Source organism: Lepisma saccharinum, unplaced genomic scaffold, assembly GCF_977018435.1.
Source record: "Lepisma saccharinum unplaced genomic scaffold, izLepSacc3.1 HAP1_SCAFFOLD_397, whole genome shotgun sequence".
Taxonomy (NCBI): Eukaryota; Metazoa; Arthropoda; class Insecta; order Zygentoma; family Lepismatidae; genus Lepisma; species Lepisma saccharinum.
The window spans coordinates 252,497-270,985 of NW_028143101.1; the positions used below are offsets into that span (position 1 = coordinate 252,497).

The 18,489-nt window shown below is 36.7% G+C and overlaps 1 protein-coding gene across 1 annotated transcript in view; it reads right to left on the reverse strand.

Annotated features, from left to right (window-relative positions):
* LOC145982760 (uncharacterized) overlaps positions 1–16,040 on the reverse strand; it is a 66,580-nt gene extending 50,540 nt beyond the window's left edge. The window contains exon 1 of the mRNA XM_083116128.1: positions 15,927–16,040. The gene's annotated coding sequence lies outside the window, so the exon portion shown is untranslated. The remainder of the gene's footprint in view (positions 1–15,926) is intronic.
* Positions 16,041–18,489: the final 2,449 nt, after the last annotated feature.

Below are 18,489 nucleotides of genomic sequence, written 5' to 3' on the forward strand. Positions count from 1 at the left end.
TTAGCCTAAAATGGCAGAAAGGCGAAGTAAAATAAACCAAATCAATCAAAGAATACCATCCATTGATGCAAGATTGATTATATAGATTTTTGTACGAAAAGTATATTTAAGTAAACACTTGGAAGAACAGTAATACTAAGCAAGGCACTTGAAGACTGAAATACTTTCCCAAAAATATATTAATAATACAGTGGTTACCAAAAGTCTGGAAAATCATCAAAACTTTCAATTATTATTACTTTTTAATTCTCTCACACTTAATACAATTGATGAAATTTTATATTTTATTTTTAAAATGTATACTATAAGATTACTTGAACAAATATAGATACAAGTTATCATAATTTCCATACTCTAGTATTTTGTAGCATGTCCTTAGTTTCTTAATACTTCCAATATCCATTTAGGCATAGAGTGTGCCAAGTGTTGATGGTAATCTGGCATAATTTCAGTGACCCATACTTCCTTGATTTTTTGTACCAGGTCATTGTATGATGTTGCGGACTTCTCAGAGACCTTCATCTTCATGATGGACCATGCATTTTCTATGATGTTTAGATCTGGTGAACTGCCTGGCCATGGATGGATCAACTGGTAGTCGCGTGAGGTTAGCCAGGATTTCACTTTCTTAGTACCGTGGCAAGTAACTCCATCTTGTTGAAAATAAGTACACTGATGAATATCCATAAGAGCTGGAAGCTTCTGTTGAAGGATCTGTAGATACACCCTTCCATTTATGGTAGTGTTCCTTGGCACTATCCATAGTGATCCACGTCCTTTTGCGGAAATACAACCATAGACCATCACTTTTTCTGCTTGCTTCACAGCAGGGACGACATAATGTTGGTCATACCTTTTGTTTTTGGGGCATCTTACACATTTCATTATAATGGAAAATTGAGTAAATGTTGATTCATCAGAAAACATCACTGATTTCCAGTCCTCTGCTGTCCAAGCCATGTAATGACGACAAAATTTTATACTATCAGTGATATTTTTTTGTGATAGTTTCGGCTTCTTTGCTGGAGTGTAGGATTTCAGACCTACATCAAACAGTCTACGTCTAATGGTTCGGCAACTCTGTTTGTTGATGTCTTCTGGAAGGTTAGATCTTATTTTAGCAGAAGTAGTTTTGGGAGATTGTTTGCAAAATCTAACGATTGTTGTGTCTGTTCGATCGGACAAAACACGTCGCCTGCCATTTCGTGTGCGAGACTTGATTGAACCGATTTCTTGAATTCTATTCAGTGTTTTTTGTGACAGTACTTGGAGCTATCTTGAATTGGGCTGCAATTTCGGATTTTGACTTACCCTCTTGATGCAATATGCTGATCTGGGCCCTGGGCTCAGTTCAGATCCCTTTTTGCTTCTTGCCAACATTATTCCTGGAAACACCGGTGCAGGTGATGAAAATACACACTAGCTAACACACTAGCACTAGTTTATATTTGTGTAATAAACGAGAAGAGTTCAAAAAACACAGACACAAAAAACTAAAAGGAAGTCTCTCCTTCCACTTTCAATTTTCAAATCCCACTAACAAGTGTTCAGAATACAGCTGTACTGTACCATCTCAATTCACAGAATATCCACTGCTTCGCAACAACAATCACTGGTATTTATCAAGCAACAATGTGCTCACAGTAACAACAAATAAAGCCAAAAATGTTGCAACAGAAACTTCAACAGTGTACTCAATAATAGTCTTATAATATTGTTTGCTACATCAGAATAAGCTTTGAAGTCATTGATAAAATTATATATAGTTCAAATGAGAAACCAACCTTTGCATAAGAAGAAGAAAAATATATTATTATTTACAGAAACCATTTATATAATATAATGCCACTTCTATGTAATATTGACAATAGTGATGATGATGATGATGATAATAATAATGGTAATAAAAAGTGAAACTTGAAAATGCAGTTATGCACAATAAATATTCAATGCTAGGAAATCAAAGACTTCCTATCAAATCAATGTCAAAATAAATTGTCTGTTAAGCAATGTGGATTGATTTAAATCGGGTGATTTTGTTAAAAAAAATCCCTGATTTAAATCACTTTAAATAAATAATTTATAGATTAATGTACACAAGGATTTCGTAGATATCAGAATCACTTTTGGTGAAAGTAGTAATTGTAATCATCTAATGGTGTTTATTAGGCTCTAAGGGAAAAAAAAGAAATCAAAACAAATGTACTGATGGGATGTAGCTCACTCAAAAGAGAATGTAATATGTAATCTGTAAACACACTTAAATTTCTCTTGATTTAAAATTCAATAATTTTTATAGGCAAAGATAGCAAATAGTTTGTGTAGAAAATTGTACAAAATACTAATCATGTTAAACTGCAAAAAGTGTCATTTCATTATCATTAAACTGTAAATAAAAATGACAGCTGATATTTTGCTGTCATTACAAAAAACACCAAAATTCAGCTACAAAGACTATAAACAATATTTTCAGAATGTTTTATTTTCACTGGAAGAAAAGTAACTGAAATTAGGATAGTTTTATTAAGACACTCAAGAAACATATATCAAAATACAGTATCAGAAACAGTGAAATTTATATTTACATCTAAAGTTTTATTTGCTTTAATCAAACTGTTCAAATATTGTTTCTTTGTTTTCAATATTTGCCTTTGTATGTAATCTTTCAAATGTTGTTTCCTAATTTTCATATGCTAAAATTTTGGTGTAAACATGGTTAAGTGGTAGAAAAGGCTACAATACAAAGCCTTTACTTCGCCATGATAAACAAGACATAATAAATAAATAAAAATAAATTTCACAGGGACATTTACTAGAGAAAACCTTTCTAAAAAACATATCTATATGTATGGTGCCAAAACACATGCAAACATTTTTACGCTTTTCTTTAATAAAAAAAAATAATCGAAAACAATTTCTAAAAAAAATCATTATTGTTATCCACCCTGCTGATAATATTTATTCACTAGTTCCGATGCCTTTCCTTCTATTTGATGATTCCTATCTTCACCAGATTTTTCACAAAAGGCATTATGTGGATTTCCATAATGTACCACCATTCACCCATAAGCATGTGTGTATAAAAATTAGCCAGACGATTTTGAAACATATTTTCAAACCAATTCCAATGAGTGCCACAGGCCACCCTTCTCAATACTACCTTTCCAATGAACCCTTCCGAATGTCAGAACATTAAATCAGGTGTGAGACTTTGTTACTTCTGCTCACAGAGCCGTAGAAACACTGTCTTGCCCATATAGGCTATACGCTCAAACATTTCAGTATGATATTTCAACATATTCTCTTTCTTTTCATTTTAATCAATTGCGTAATACAATAAAGATGTTCAAAATTAAGAAAATTAGTTTAATAAAGATATTGTTAATGAATTGCTTTAAAACAATTATAATTCAGACTTACAAAGTAATTTTGTTTCTGGGCAACATTTACCCAATGTGTGTCCTTAAGAAAAACTATGAGCATACTGTTACTTAACCTGGACTGTATTAAATGCTGTATCTTCAATACTGGGGTCACACAAACAATATATTATACTATATTAATATATGAGCACTTGGACAACATTACACTCCACAAAAAATATTAGTTTTAATATTGATTCATTGCCACTTTCCCTCTCTGTCCTTGAGCCTGGTACAAGCAGCTGTTGCTGGGAATATCCCCTTCAAATAAAAGTAAACTAGCCATTATGCCATGTAACCAAACAGACACCTGAAAGTGGTTGGCAGTTTGACTCACTAATTACCTTCAATGAGCTTGTTTAGTAACAACATGAAACACAACATACCTCACTTAGAAGTACCCAGCACTCAGCGTTCTTTCTTAAGAAAAAAACTTCAACAAAATATACTGCCTTGTAGAGTCAGGATCACTTCTGAGTTTTAATGGCCCCAGTGGACCTTCAATACAGTAGTTACAACACAGAAGTTGGCATTTTGCACATTTTTTTTAAAACCAACCTGAGTGGGCTTCTTCAGGTTATGTTAAAAAATTAAATAGATCTTTCCCCTAGTAGTAATGTACCAGTAACATTCAATTTGTATTGCTTCATACCCTTGTCCCAACTATCTCTAGAGAAAGCGAACGAAAACAAGTTTCTGCGCAAGTAGTAACGAGAGATGGCTCCACCAATGAACACCAGAGGGAGAAATAGATTGCCTGCAAGGAGGGGGGTGTAAGCAACTACAGTTACCAGCCTTCACAACAGCATGTACTGCTTCACTCTGCCCGCTCTATTTCCTCCCCTTCTCTGATGCTATGCGCACCCTTGCTCCAGAGATATCTGTGAAAGGGAATAGTTGACTGAATCAAAAGCTATTTAACACATCTAAAACATCTGTCCAACAGTTTGGTTCTACTCTTCCTGGAGGGTGTAATAGTTAATGCTGTTGGTTTGTGATGAGTTTTCACTGTTGCATTCCCTCAGGAGGCACATACTTTGGTGTATCCAAGAATCAGACTACCAGGGAGGAGGGGGGGAGGGTAAAAATATGTTATGACCAGTGTTTTTTTCTTATCTGGTAGTCAACAATGGTAGTCCATAATGGCACCTTATTATAGGTGAGGGCTAATAACATTTTATTCTAAAGCCGGCTTTAGACGAAAGCATTTCGATTAACATTTTTGCTAGCATAAATGCTACGTAAATGCTTCCAAAAATCTTATCGCAAATGCTTCCAAAAATCTTATAACAGATAGTACTTTACACGAAAGCATTTTATGAAACATTTTGGTTAGCTGTTTCAATTACAATGTACAATACATACAGCACGAAAGGCACGTCTAGTTACACCATCTATGCTGTGTGCATGGTGTTTACAATTGAAAAAGCTAAAATATTCTTCGAAACGTATACAGTAAATGTTGTACAGTATGTATTTAATCAGCACCATTCATCTCTACCTGAAAGAATTTAATACGAAGTCATATTCCTCTAGATCGAATAGTTATCGTCGTTTGAAGTGATATGTTGTATACATCTCACACGACCACCATTACATTTGCACTCCTGACCATGAGGTCACTTCTGATTGGTTATGCTATGGAAATAGAGCTGGTTCTATCCTTCAGAAATGCCATGAAATATGCCATAACATTTCTCACTTTACACAGTAGCTTTTTGATCATGGCATAAATATTAAGATAAATGCTTTTGTCTAAAGCGGGTCTCACAAGGGAAATGCCTACAATGCCAGATGTCCTGGGTTCGAATCCCAGCCTGAGCATGGGTATTCTTTGTGGGCCTTCATCAATTTCATCATATCATCACTCGTTCTGATCTTTGCAATTAGCCAAATGTGGCAGAAAAGAGGAGTAAAATAAAGCAAATCAATCAATCAACCAGTGAAACAAACAAGTGAAATGCATATGCACGTATGTGTGTGCTTGGATGCATCATCGTTTATGAACATAACACAATTTTGAGTAGTTGCTATGATAAAAACATTAACAAGCATGGTAACATAACATATCAACTTGAATAGTGCGGAACCTTTCTTCCTAGGAAAAAAATAACTAACATTTAACACACTTATTTTATCAATCAGGTTTGCTACCTTCTTCCTCCATAATGATACTCAAATTTTGGCATGATAAAGTATATTCTTTTCTTTTTCTTTTTAAAGCACACTTTTAGTTAACCCTCCGTCATCCGCATCCTTATTGCAGCACGAATGTCCCGCGTGCGGCACTCAGTGCCGCCTCACCAAAACCAACGTTATGTACGTGAATTATTGACGCAAATCGAGGTTGAATTACACTAGCACTTACTGGAAATCAGGTGAAATATACATGAATACCATCATGTCCATTTTGGACATTTTTATCAGCTATTAAAAGAAAAGTAAAAAATAAAAATGAAAGAATTACAAGCATAGGCTCTTGAAGCAATTGCACCAAAATATTATTCTAAAAGAAATTAAAACTTTGCTATATAATAAAGGCACTACAAAATTAACTCACCATTCACAAAATTATCATTTATTTTCCAAAAACGTTCAACATATTTTTCAAATCGAATTGAAATCTTACAACTTATATGTGTGTAGAAAGGAACTATTTGTTCCAAAACTCTTGGTCGAAATCTTACTGACTCGCAGAAAAAGCAATCAAATGTAGAAAATATACCTCGAAGAAACTTAATAAATATTTTCAAAATGTTAAAATCTCAATTTGTTTCTCGTACTCTTACGAGGTATACGTAAGAAAATACATTCTGACTCAAATACCGTGCGTTCAATTCGATCTTCAGCCGAGAGATCGGGAGAACCGTGGCGGGCGGCGCTGACTGAGATGCCGACATTTGCGGCCTGTAATGCCCTCTTATTTTTAGGGACATATGCAGACATTTATATAAATACCGCAAAACGAGTACTAACCTGTCTTATAACACGCAAAAGTTATTCTGTCATTCATCCAAGTTCTGCCCTTATATACACAAATAAATACACTTTAGAAATTATGTTAAGAGCCACACATAATAAAACATTTTAATCATAGTTTTGACCAGTAACGTCCTGCTTAAGTTTATATCCTTGGAAGAGTTTTGTGTCGATGGGGATCGTTTGGAGGTTTCGAATGTGCAACACTGTATCAAGATTACACTACAGACGAAACCGTTAAAAGGCAATGGTGTTTGTGAGCTTCCTTGCAATCCGAAATTTTCGAACTCGAGTTTTTTGTTCCTTCACGACTAGATGAAGACAGAGCTATGAATATAGTGGCGAGCAGATGTAAACCAAGAGCATGTTAATTTCGTACTGTGCTCAAGAGTGTTATTCTTGGTTACTTACCGTTACTTGTTTGTGTTATTGCAGTGTGTATGTGTGTTGTGTCAGTGAGATGATTGGAATGACAGCCGCCAGGTTCACGTTAGAACAAAGAATTTTTATGTATGACACTTACGTGAAAACAGACTCGTGTCGAGACGTGTGTAGGCAATTTGTACAGAAATTCCCAGGCATTTCACCTCCACATAGAGATACAGTTACACATCTTGTCCTTAAATTACGAGAAACTGAATTTTAAAACACCTAAGCAAAAACGACGGATTCTAACCAAAGCAAAACTCGATGAAATTGGTGCAGAGCTAGAACGTTCTCCAAACAAACCTCTACGCCGTGTTTCACAGGAGATGGATGTGTCAAAATCATCAGCACATACAGCCACTAAGCTACTAAAATTAAAATCGTACTCTTATAACACAGGTTAGTGCTCGTTTTGCAATATTTATATAAATGTCTGCACATGTCCATAAAAATAAGCGGGCATTACAGGCCGTAAATGTTGGCATCTCCACCAGCGCCGCCAGCCACGCTTCTTCCGATCTCTCGACTGAAGATCGAAATGAATGCACGATATAAGGAACCAAATGTTGTCACTTTTCAATATCGTTATTTTGACAACTCTGACATTACGTATGGGTACTGCAATGGTTTCTGCATACAAATAATTTGCATTCCAAACAACGTACCGTGGTTTTATTCTTCTTATTTCCATCGAATTCGTGGCTGGCATGCTGTGATTTAAAATATGAAACATTCCCGCGCGTGGTACTGAGTGCCGCCAAAGGGCCGGTCACTTCAGAGGCATGTAAGCAACTGAAACAATGAGAGAAAAAAGGCACCAATGCCTCTATGTTTTCGTGGGAGTAGTGTAGATAAGTTACCTAGAGCATTCCCGACAATTATAGCGCTGGTAAGGAAAATAATTCAAATTTTTAAAAAAGATGGCACTCAGTGTGGGTTACGGAGGGTTAATACTATTATTGAACTTTGCCGGCCCCCGTGGCGGAGTGGTTAGCACATCACACTACAATGCCAGAGGTCCTGGGTTTGAATCCCAGCCTGGGCATGGATGTTTTTGAGTGTCCATTCATCAATTTCATAATATCATCACTCATCCCCAGCTTCAAAAAGTAGCAAAAGTGGCACAAAAGGCAAAGTTAAATAAAGCAAATCAATCAAAACCATGCTGAACTTTAGTTTAGGAAACAAATTATTTTGCGAATGCAGTGTTGTGCATGTGTAGGAATGAATTATGCTACAACTACAAACACATTTTTCATCTCATTTATTTCATATGCCATAGACCATTAAATAATTCAAAAATACTATGTAACACAATTATTTTTCTGGATGTTTCAAGCAAAAATACCTCCTCCATGTATTAACCATGCCAAATTATAAGTTTGCCGTATTTAATTGTCTGGGTGATTTAATCCAAATGGAATTAAAAAAAGGTAAAGTGTTCCCCTGTGCATATAACCACGCCATGAAGGCATATAGGGGGTGTGGGGGTAACGCCTCACACTTTCTTGATCCGGTCGTGAGTAGGGGTGATGTGATCAGCATCATGCCCCTGATCACCTTTACCCCCCAGGGTTTACCCCAGGTACCCATGTGATTCGATGCTGGGTGGGCGCCGGGGCCGCTTCCAACGTTAGAAAAGTTCCCGGATTTGAACCGGCCGGGGATCGACCCCGGGACCTTGATCACAGTAGTCAGATGCGTTACCGACTGAGCCACCGTGGCCACCTCATCCAAATGGAATACCTTATAAATCTTCCAAAATATCTGGCTATTATGAGAATAGCAATTCCCATGGCCAAAACATTGGTGATCTCCAATTTGGTCCACAACAATCCCCAAACATGCACTATATTTCAAAACATAGTCAAATATGAGCATAATTTAAAGTTCTCGCAAGACATGTTAAAACAGTCTGTCGTCTACTATCTTTAAACATGATGACCATCTTTTTTCAAATACAATGTGAGACCAATCCTTCAAGTTATCTTGCAACTATAAAAAATGCAACTCAAAAGCTTTGCATTTATGGTGGTTATCACAAATGTAACGTGTGTGATCTTACCATTTTCAACCACTTATCTCCTAAGCTATGAAATATTATTTTAAAAGTTTAAAAAATTAACTGGCAAAAGAAATTAGTGGGCATCCACCAGAACACATACACATGGAGGCACTGTCATCGAGAATAACATAACGGTAGTAAAGCAACGAGAAATAACCTACTAGTGAATCAATCAACCTGGAGAATGTGCGACCATCTAATATTCTAGGTGGATGCTCTTGCCCCACCCCACATTTTTTATTTACTCGACCCCTGTATGAGAGTCTAATAATGCTACATTCACCCTAGTATGAGGTTCGTAAAGAGATAGATTATGCAATAAATATATTACAAGTGTTAAAATGTATTGATGATATGTAATTGAGGTTTCTGTATACACCATAATCCTTATAAAGATAACACCAAAATATATACTATATAATACCTACAAAATCATCAATTTTCAAGAGTAGCGTACGGCTTCACACACAGCCTCTCCAGCTTCTATGACACCAACTATCTCTTCGCGGGGTCATTTCCTGTCGTGGTATACAATTTAGCTAGGCTGGACATACTTGCCCAACCTGTCTCACTTTACCCACCCTCCCCTACAAGTGAGTCGAATTTTTACAGTTACTTTGGACCATTATATTGGAACACTATAATTGTACCTTTAGCTCTAGTTGAAATATTACCATATCATTTGTTGTCACATCTGATACTTCAACAGCTTTCCGCTGGCCACAGTGGTGCAGTGTGCTACATAGCCAAGGGTCCCAGATTCTAATCCCGGCCTGGGTGTTCTTTGTGTGTTCCTTCATCATATCATCACTCATCCTCATCATCTTGATTACAGAAACCTTTCAGAAAAGCGATGCAAAATAACCTCAGTCAATCTACCCCACATCATTTCAGATCGTATCTTCGTTGCACATTTTCGGATCTGGCCAGAGGCCTGCACGAGACCTGGAAGAAACCCATCCACAAGGAGTTGTGCCAACAATAATATGCAACACACACGTCAAGCCAGGTTTTACTCTTCAGTTTATCACAGTTGTGTTTTCCTATTATTTTTCTGGATGTTTCAAGCAAAAAAACCTCCTCCATATATTAACCATGATAAATTATAAGTTTGCCATATTTAATTGTCTGGGTGTTTCATCCAAATGGAATACCTTATAAATTTTCCAAAACATCTGGTTGCTATGAGAATGGCAATTCCCATGGCCAAAACATTGGTGATCTCCAATTTGGTCCACAACGATCCCCAAACATGCACTATATTTCAAAACATTTATTGTCAAATTATAGCTTAAGTGAAGCCCTAAAATTCTTAAGACTCTTTTCTTAATCTCCAAAAATGTAGTTTAGGCAGAGATTTGAAAGTGTCATCAGAATTTGGAATCTACCTCAACATAAGAAAAATCCATTACTTATCTACAATCTTGAAATACTATAAAATACATTATAGGACCATTAGGATTTGATTGATTTGCTTTATTTTACTTCGTTTCTTGTGCCACTTTTGGCTAATTTGCGAAGATGGGGATGAGTGATGATATTGATGAATGGGCACTCACAAACATCCATACCCAGGCCAGGATTTGAACCTGCGACCCCCTGAGGAACATTAGGGAAACTTCAGGAATAGTGGAAATGGTTGTGGAGGAAATTTAGTAGCTTTGAGAAAGTTCTTAGTAGAGTCAAAAGTTTCAGATAGCATAAATGGCTCAAGTTCCTTTTGTTTCATTGCGATTTCATCATGCCACATGTGCATTTTTTACATAGTTCGATTTCAATATATATCTGTTAACACATACTGTGGAGTTTTAGTGATTACTTACTGCCTCATTTCTTGACACTGGTATTTTACTTCCATTTACTTCTGTACTTGCCAATAACCATTAGTTTACTATAATCTTAGACATGAACTGCCCCTCCTACCTAGGTCACATGTGTGAGGTATGAAGGGGTTTCTGGTATCGGTTCATGGAATATGTTCGTTTAGAGTCAGGTGTTCAGAATTGCATTTCCATCTCGCCTCCAACAGCCAGTTAACTAATCGTAAGTTTGCTCTCCAAAATAGTGTGTTGGCAATGCTGAAGCATGGAAATTACATAAAATCGACCTTCACGCCATCTCTTAGTGTAGGTTCAAACTATGTGGATTGGCACACAGCCTGGTGTTTAAATGTAGAACTACAAATACTTATGCACTAGAAAGCATGTTTCTTCATTGGAAACAACTGAAACAATGGCTATGTATTAATCCTGTATGATTTTGAAATAAAGTCATGGAAAGCAAGTGCTACAAATTGCATTAATTCTGTATGATTATGAAATAAATTTATGGAAAGCAAGCACTACAAATTTGGCTTTCTTTCAATAATGGCTAATTTCCTATATCTCAAATGCTGTTATGGAGCACAAGCATACATACTTTCTTACGGAAGGAGAGTCAGGAACTCGAAGGTCGAAACATTAATATTTTCTGTCTGTTTATGTAAACACTATGAATATACAAAAATTTTACATGTAATTTGACTGCAAGCTTTATACCATCTCTGTGCAATGTTTGTTTGTTGCTCGAGAAGGGGAAAAGAACCTTTTAGTAAGCATGCTTTGCAGGAAAACTTCTAAAGATATGAAAGTATACGAAGAGTAAATATAATTTTAAAATTTACTGTACGATTTTTATGAGATAAGATCCTTCAACAATAAAGCCTGAAATGAAGGGAACATACATAATAAATAATTGACAAAAGGGAAAGGACAGAGATCAGGACTCGAACTATTATCATAAATGTAAGGCACTTCAAAAGGTGGTGCCTATTAAACACTGAGGCAAATTATTCTATAGCAATGGTGCACTTGGTAAAGCAGATATTCTTGTCACAAATTCTCCAACACAACCTTGCAAAATGAATTTTTGCAACCATACTGCTTAATTTCCTTGATTACTTGAGATATAACTTTTTAGTGAATCACATCTTTAAGCTGATGGGGTGAAGTTGTCAAGTGTGGAACTTCGATAACTCCATGGCAGGCATGTTGCTTCGCAAGTTCCAGTTAGGATGTTAACTGCAAGAAGGAGTATCGGTTAAAATAATCGCCACAACACTTCCAGTTACGAGCTAACTGTACATTGAAAAAGCAAAATTATCACAAACTTCCAGTTATGTTCTAACATGAATCTTAATGGTACAGTGAAAAACTGGCTTAAATACTTTTGTTATTAGTTTAGGCAGGTCAGGTTTAGTTCTCTTAGCATTTTAGTAATAGTCAGAGTTATTTTTATTTTATTTCTTTGATTAGGTTAGGCAGGTTAGCATTAAAATAAGATCCCTAAATGCTTCATACTACTGACAGTGCTACAAACATGAAACCCCTTTGATTCTCCTGCGAACATTCAGCAAGAGGGGAGTAGCAGTGGAACAGTCTGTGGAATGTGTCATGCCTGCAAAATGGGGAGTTTTGTGCAAGGTATCTCAAACATCTTATTTTTGCAATAGACTGGACTTATTGCAAATGAGAACTGTGCTGATGAGTTTCAGCAAGGTGCAAATTTACTTCTACATTCATTTCCACTATTCTATGATACTTACTATCACTTCTATCAATGGAAAATGCTCTTGTCAATGGGAAGTGTGCATGCTTGCATAAGGGAAGTTTCTTAGTAGTTTATTTTAACATAACAACGGTTACTGTTCAGATTGTTTTATGATTTTTTTAAAAAATTCTCCTAGCAGAAGAGTAATTATCATAGAATTTTGGAAATCATTGTCACACAAAATTTGAACCTTCCTTAAAGTAATGATCACTGTTTCAGTTTTTTTAAAAAGAAGTTATTTATGTTGGAAAAAAAAACAACTTAAAAATCACCTTACGCAAGCATGCATGCTTCCCATGGGCAAGGTGTCCTGTTGACAAGTGACAGTAAGTATCATAGACTAGTGGGAATGAATGTAGAAGTAAATCAGAACCTTAGTAGTATGCATTTAGAGACATTATTTTAATGCTAAGAGAACCAAACCTAACCACAAAAGCATATACAGAACAAAATCTTAAGTAATTGCTAAAACTCCGCAGATGTTTTAACAGACATAAATTGAAATCGAGCCACATAAAAATTGCATTCATAGCATGATGAAATCACAATAAAACAAAGGAACTTGGGCCTAAATAACTTTTTTCGAAACCCAACCAGTGCTCATTACATCAAGGAAGGTTCAAATTCCATGTGATAGTGATTGCCAAAATTCTACGATAATTAGTATTTCAGCAAGGAGAATTTGAAAAAAAAACATAATACAATTGGAACCCTTGCCCATGTTGAATATGGACTATTGCTGCATATGAAGCTTGAGGGGGTTGTGACCGGCTAGTAGATGCATTCAACAATGTTATTTTAATAAGAACAGCCACATCCTAACCACAAAAGCATTTAGGAACATTATTTTAATACTAAAAGCCCTAAACCTAAGCCATAACATAACCCCAAGAGCATTTAGAGACATCTTTATAATGCTATAAGACTTAATCCTGACTTCCCTAACACAACTTCAAAAGCATTCAGGGGCATTATTTTAATGTAGTCGACCACAATGCCAAGAGAACAGCACTGTCCCAAATGATTCCAAAACATTTTTGACAGTGCAATGGAAACAACGGAATAGGCCATCATGGGGTAACAGGTCTGAACCAGAAAACCTTTCTGTAACTTACACACATGACATAGATGGCAACAGCAGTCAATATCCATGACCACAGTAAATGAATGGTTGCTCACAAACAAGTATACTTATAGGAGCATATGGATAGGAAAAATATTTTTTTGAGGAAACACACAGTAAGTAATCACTAAGGTGAAGAAGTCCATGTGCACAGGCATAAATAGCAATCGAATCATGTCATAAATGTATGTACCTCATGAATAAATTTGAATTAAACAATTGGAACATGGGCTCAGTTTGAATTGTTGATGAACTGCAAAACCGAGAAACATTTTTCGGTAACACTTTACTATACCTGAGACAGATTTCTTCAAATTTACAGGAGAAAGTACTTACGCAAATCATTTTCTGTAGCGTTGTTGATGTTCGGGAATGTAATTTTGATTCATTTTAATGCGAATGCATGTGGTTTTGTACGAAAATCTATTTCCGACGTGCTATTGCTGCTGCCGCCATTTGCTTCCTGCATGAGAGCACAATACGCTCTCGTATTGTCCGTATATGCTCAATTGAACGAAAGGAGTGCTAATGGAACCAAACCTAACAGGCCTAACCTAACCTAGTAGGCATACCTCGTCCCCATGATTGTTTGTGGTGCTATCGTGATTTTTTGGGCTAACGTCAATGGGTTATCTGGCTCAAGGAACGACCAACGGTAAGCTATCGCCATGTTGTGTGTGGAAATAAACAAGAACAGTAAGTACTCGTAAATGTAAGAAATATACATTACTATCCTAACAAATTCAATTATTTCACCTAAATAAGTGTTCCGGAATGCAGAATAGTACGTTAGCAATGTAAAAAAGTGCGAAAGAAATGATTCCCAGGTGTCTCAGGTATAGTAAAGTAGTACCCATTTTTCTCTCCAACATGACATGTGGGTCATATTAATAAGATTGGGTAAACATTCATGATGGCCCAAGTTCCTTTTGTTTTATTGCGATGCCATCATGCTACGAATGCAATTTTTACATGGTTTGATTTCGATGTACATCTTAACACATACTGCGAAGTTTTAGCGATTAGGCTTTGTTCAATATATGCTTTTGTGGTTAGATTAGGCAGGTTAGGTTTGGTTCCCTTAGCATTAAAATAACGTCCCTAAATGCATTCTACTAAGCTTCCGATTTACTTCTACATTCATTCCCACACTTCTACGATATTTACTGTTGCTTGTCGACGCAGAATATCTTGTCCATGAGAAGGGCATAAGGTAATTTTCAAGTTGTTTTTTCAACATAAATAACTTTTTTTTGAGTCCAAACAGCGCTCATTACTTTAAGGAAGGTTCAAATTTAGTGTTACAATGATTTCCAAAATTCTACGATAATTAGTCTTTGTGCTAGGATAAATCATAAAACAATCGGAAACGTTGGCTAGACTCTAGTTTACATCCTTCTTCTTGCCCGTTTACAAAACCATGCTAGCAGACAGCCGGCACTCCGGCATCCGTAGGGTAAGTAAGTTTTTCTTTTTACACTTTCTGTCACTAACCATTCACGGGAACGAGGTATGCCTACAAGGTTAGTTTAGGCCTGTTAGGTTAGGTTCCATTAGCACTCATTTCACCCCTAAATTAAACATTTGCCAAAAATTATTTGGGTGCGTCAGCACTGAGGCTCTTTTGCACCCGTCACACTATACGGGGTCCAGCTCCATATCATAACAAAATTAAAGCATGTCTGAAAACTAAAATGTCCTTACCTTGGTTAAAAGCTGAGGCTAAAAAAGGCACTCAGCACAAATAAGGACAAAACATAGGACGACACAGAATTATAGTGGCCATGGCCAGTCGCCAGAGTCTCGTTAGTCTGCAGTCCAGGGTGTACTACGTGGAAGTGAGGTTGAATATTGGGTGCACTATGTTGAAGGAGCACCCCTTACACCCCAGTTTTCTATCGAGAGTTTTGTCATAGGTGTATCAGTTTTTGTTTCTTATGATCTTGCAACATACATGCATGAACACCAGCAATCATACATATCCAAAAACCTGCTAGGGGTTTAGAACTTTTTTAATTTTAGTCACATCAAAATGTAAGGATATGCTCATGACTGGAACAATGCCCATTACGGAGTACCTGCTATATGATAAGGTGCCCATTCTTATTATTTACAGAAGTGAGTGGTGCGTGCATGGTCTGAATAGAAATCAAGTGCGCCGCTTTTCTATTCACATTACTCGATGTCCATACCCACATCACACGTGTATGTGGTAATTAGCTACGCATTCATTAATTGGATAAACAGTTTTTCCGGAAGCTACATGCATCTTTGCTGCAATATTTAATCAACACTAAAGAAATTGGTACAACAGTACACTTACATGGACACACAACTGGACAGGACAATTTAGGTTTCCATTCACTTTTCAATTTAAGTTAATGCTATCAACAGGTATGAGTTTGTAGTAACCACAATCAAGCAAGATAAAAAGATTTTCTACACTCCTAGACTTCGAGTGATTTGAATCATGAGAATCAAGCACAATCTATGCACAGACTCAAAGTATATAGAGGCACAGAATATTAGCGATTAAAATTAGTCGCCATAGCAACGGTTGACCTGGCGTAATGGGGCTGTTCATTGCCAAACTTTTCCGCCAGAGGAAAATAATTTCGTTCGTCATTTGGTTGCCCTAAGATTTACATGGGAGAGCGAAAGGATGGCTATTCAAACGTTATTTTCAACGAAGGTAAGAATTTCTCGTGTAAATCGGTAACAAAAATGTGTTTAGCAAACCGTAAAATTCCGTAAAATAATCGAAATGCTACCTTCAGCAATGTTTCTCAATGCAGAATACGTAAGTACGAATATTCAAATTAAATGAACTAGCAAATTTCAGCCGTTTGTCCGATACGAGAAATTTACTAAATATCTCGTCCCGATCCCGACTTCAGGAAATGACTTCCCGACTCTTCGGGATCCCGAGCAGTCGAGAAATGCCGAATGGTCATTTTAAAAAGTTGTTAATTCTCGACGTTTTCTGCATTGCAAGTGTCTGGAACTTATCGTAAATTGTTTGTTTTTATTCCAAAAATGCAAAAAGAATCACTTAAGTTGAAAATGACTTGTAGAATTCGAGATTTTCAGAGCTTCGGGAAATTTCGAATATTTTGCGTCCCGAAAATTCCCCTACTTTTCGGGAAAGGGCGATTTTTTCCCGTCCCTAATGTCGGGATTAAGAAAATTTCTTGTACCGATCCCGTTCCGACCAAAACAATTCTGTCCCGCACACCCCTACTTACTAGCCATGAGGAAAAGTATGATATCAAGTTAAAAAGAAAAGTTTGTTATTAATAGCAACTATAAAAATTAAAGTACAGTCGCGTAAAATTATTATGTATTATTCTTTACCAGATTCACAAGAATAAAGCACTTAAATTGTGAAAATTGCAAGTGACGTAAACAAGTGCTGTGCAAATTTTAAGGCTTTTTTAGTTCCGATATCTTTTCTGTTGTAAACAATCGTCTTATTAAAATTCTTAGTTTCACACAGTGGTGGATTAAGGACGTTCTCTCGGAGAGGGGCGTACACCCATTTCGGCGCCCCCAGCCCCCTGAACTTTCGGCGCTCTGACACTTCCCTCACAAACTACGGTCCTGTCGTAACTAAAACTTTGGAGGCCCAGCCGTGTCATGTTTTTGCCCCCCCCCCCCTCATACTTCCAGCCAGCCATAGTATTTCTTGCGCTATGAGGGCAATAACAATTATGAATTGCATGCTTGTAATGTTTTTAAGTCAGAAAATTCACATCGTGTGGCTGATGTTTATTGAGAGAAAATTGCATTTTACAGCAAAACAAGTAATGAAGGTGTAGGTAACAAATATCGAACAAAAAAAATTCAAGAAGTATGTATCGATATTAAATTCAGCGTAAAAAAAATTAGGCTATTAAAAAAACTAAAACATTCGCTTGCGTGCTTTGGCATGAGCAATGTGTTTCACAGTGTGTTCAACGTTTAGCTGCTCTGTTCGCCTGTGCTAATGGACATTTCCACTTTGACATGAAAAACGTTTTAAATCCATTCATTTTACAGATAATGACACAAACATGAGACGTGCAAAATATCTCGGCGATATTTGTTTCGGTTCTCGAGAAACACGCCTTCAAACACCGCTGAAATTCACCTACTACGTCACGGATTTGAAAACGTCCTCTCCACAGACAGGAGGTCCTCTGACGTCATCACTTAGAAATGCATGTAGGCGGGGCTTCTGCTCGTCCCGTCAACTTAGCATGAGTCGCGGAATCGACAGCAAATTTACTTGTTACTGTGTAAAACAAGTATCTTACAACTTCCAGTGCAAACATCTGTGCTCCATTTCTTGGAGATGAATTATGCCCTAGCAGTATAGTAGTATTTACCATAATTCAGCCACTCGGTAGAGAGTTTTCCCATTAGGGTGACAAAGCAAACCTTGTAACAGTCAATGGCTGAACACGTGAACAGGCTTGTTCATTGCGAATACATAGGTTAGTTCTGACTGGCAAGAACTTAATGTTATAGGAATGCCTTTTCTGGGATTACAATTATTTTCGTCATAATATTTTCTTCACAAATTTTAAGATAATGCTTCTAGAACACACTGGTTTACACGCCAATTTCTACAATATAAGAGGTGATACGGTTTAAAAAGGTACGGTGAGTTTTTAAATTTCCTGCAGTAAATGACAGTTTTCTTCAGTTAAGATATATATATATATACAGGGTGTCATTTTAATGGCGCCCACGGACCACAGATTCGTGTAGAGGACATCAAAACAAACAACTTTTCTCAGTAACATTTTTCACGTTGGTGCGTCAATTCGACGCTACAGCCGTTCAAAAAAGACAATTTTGCCGCCTGGATGCTGGCAACCCAACACAACATTTGATCGTATCTA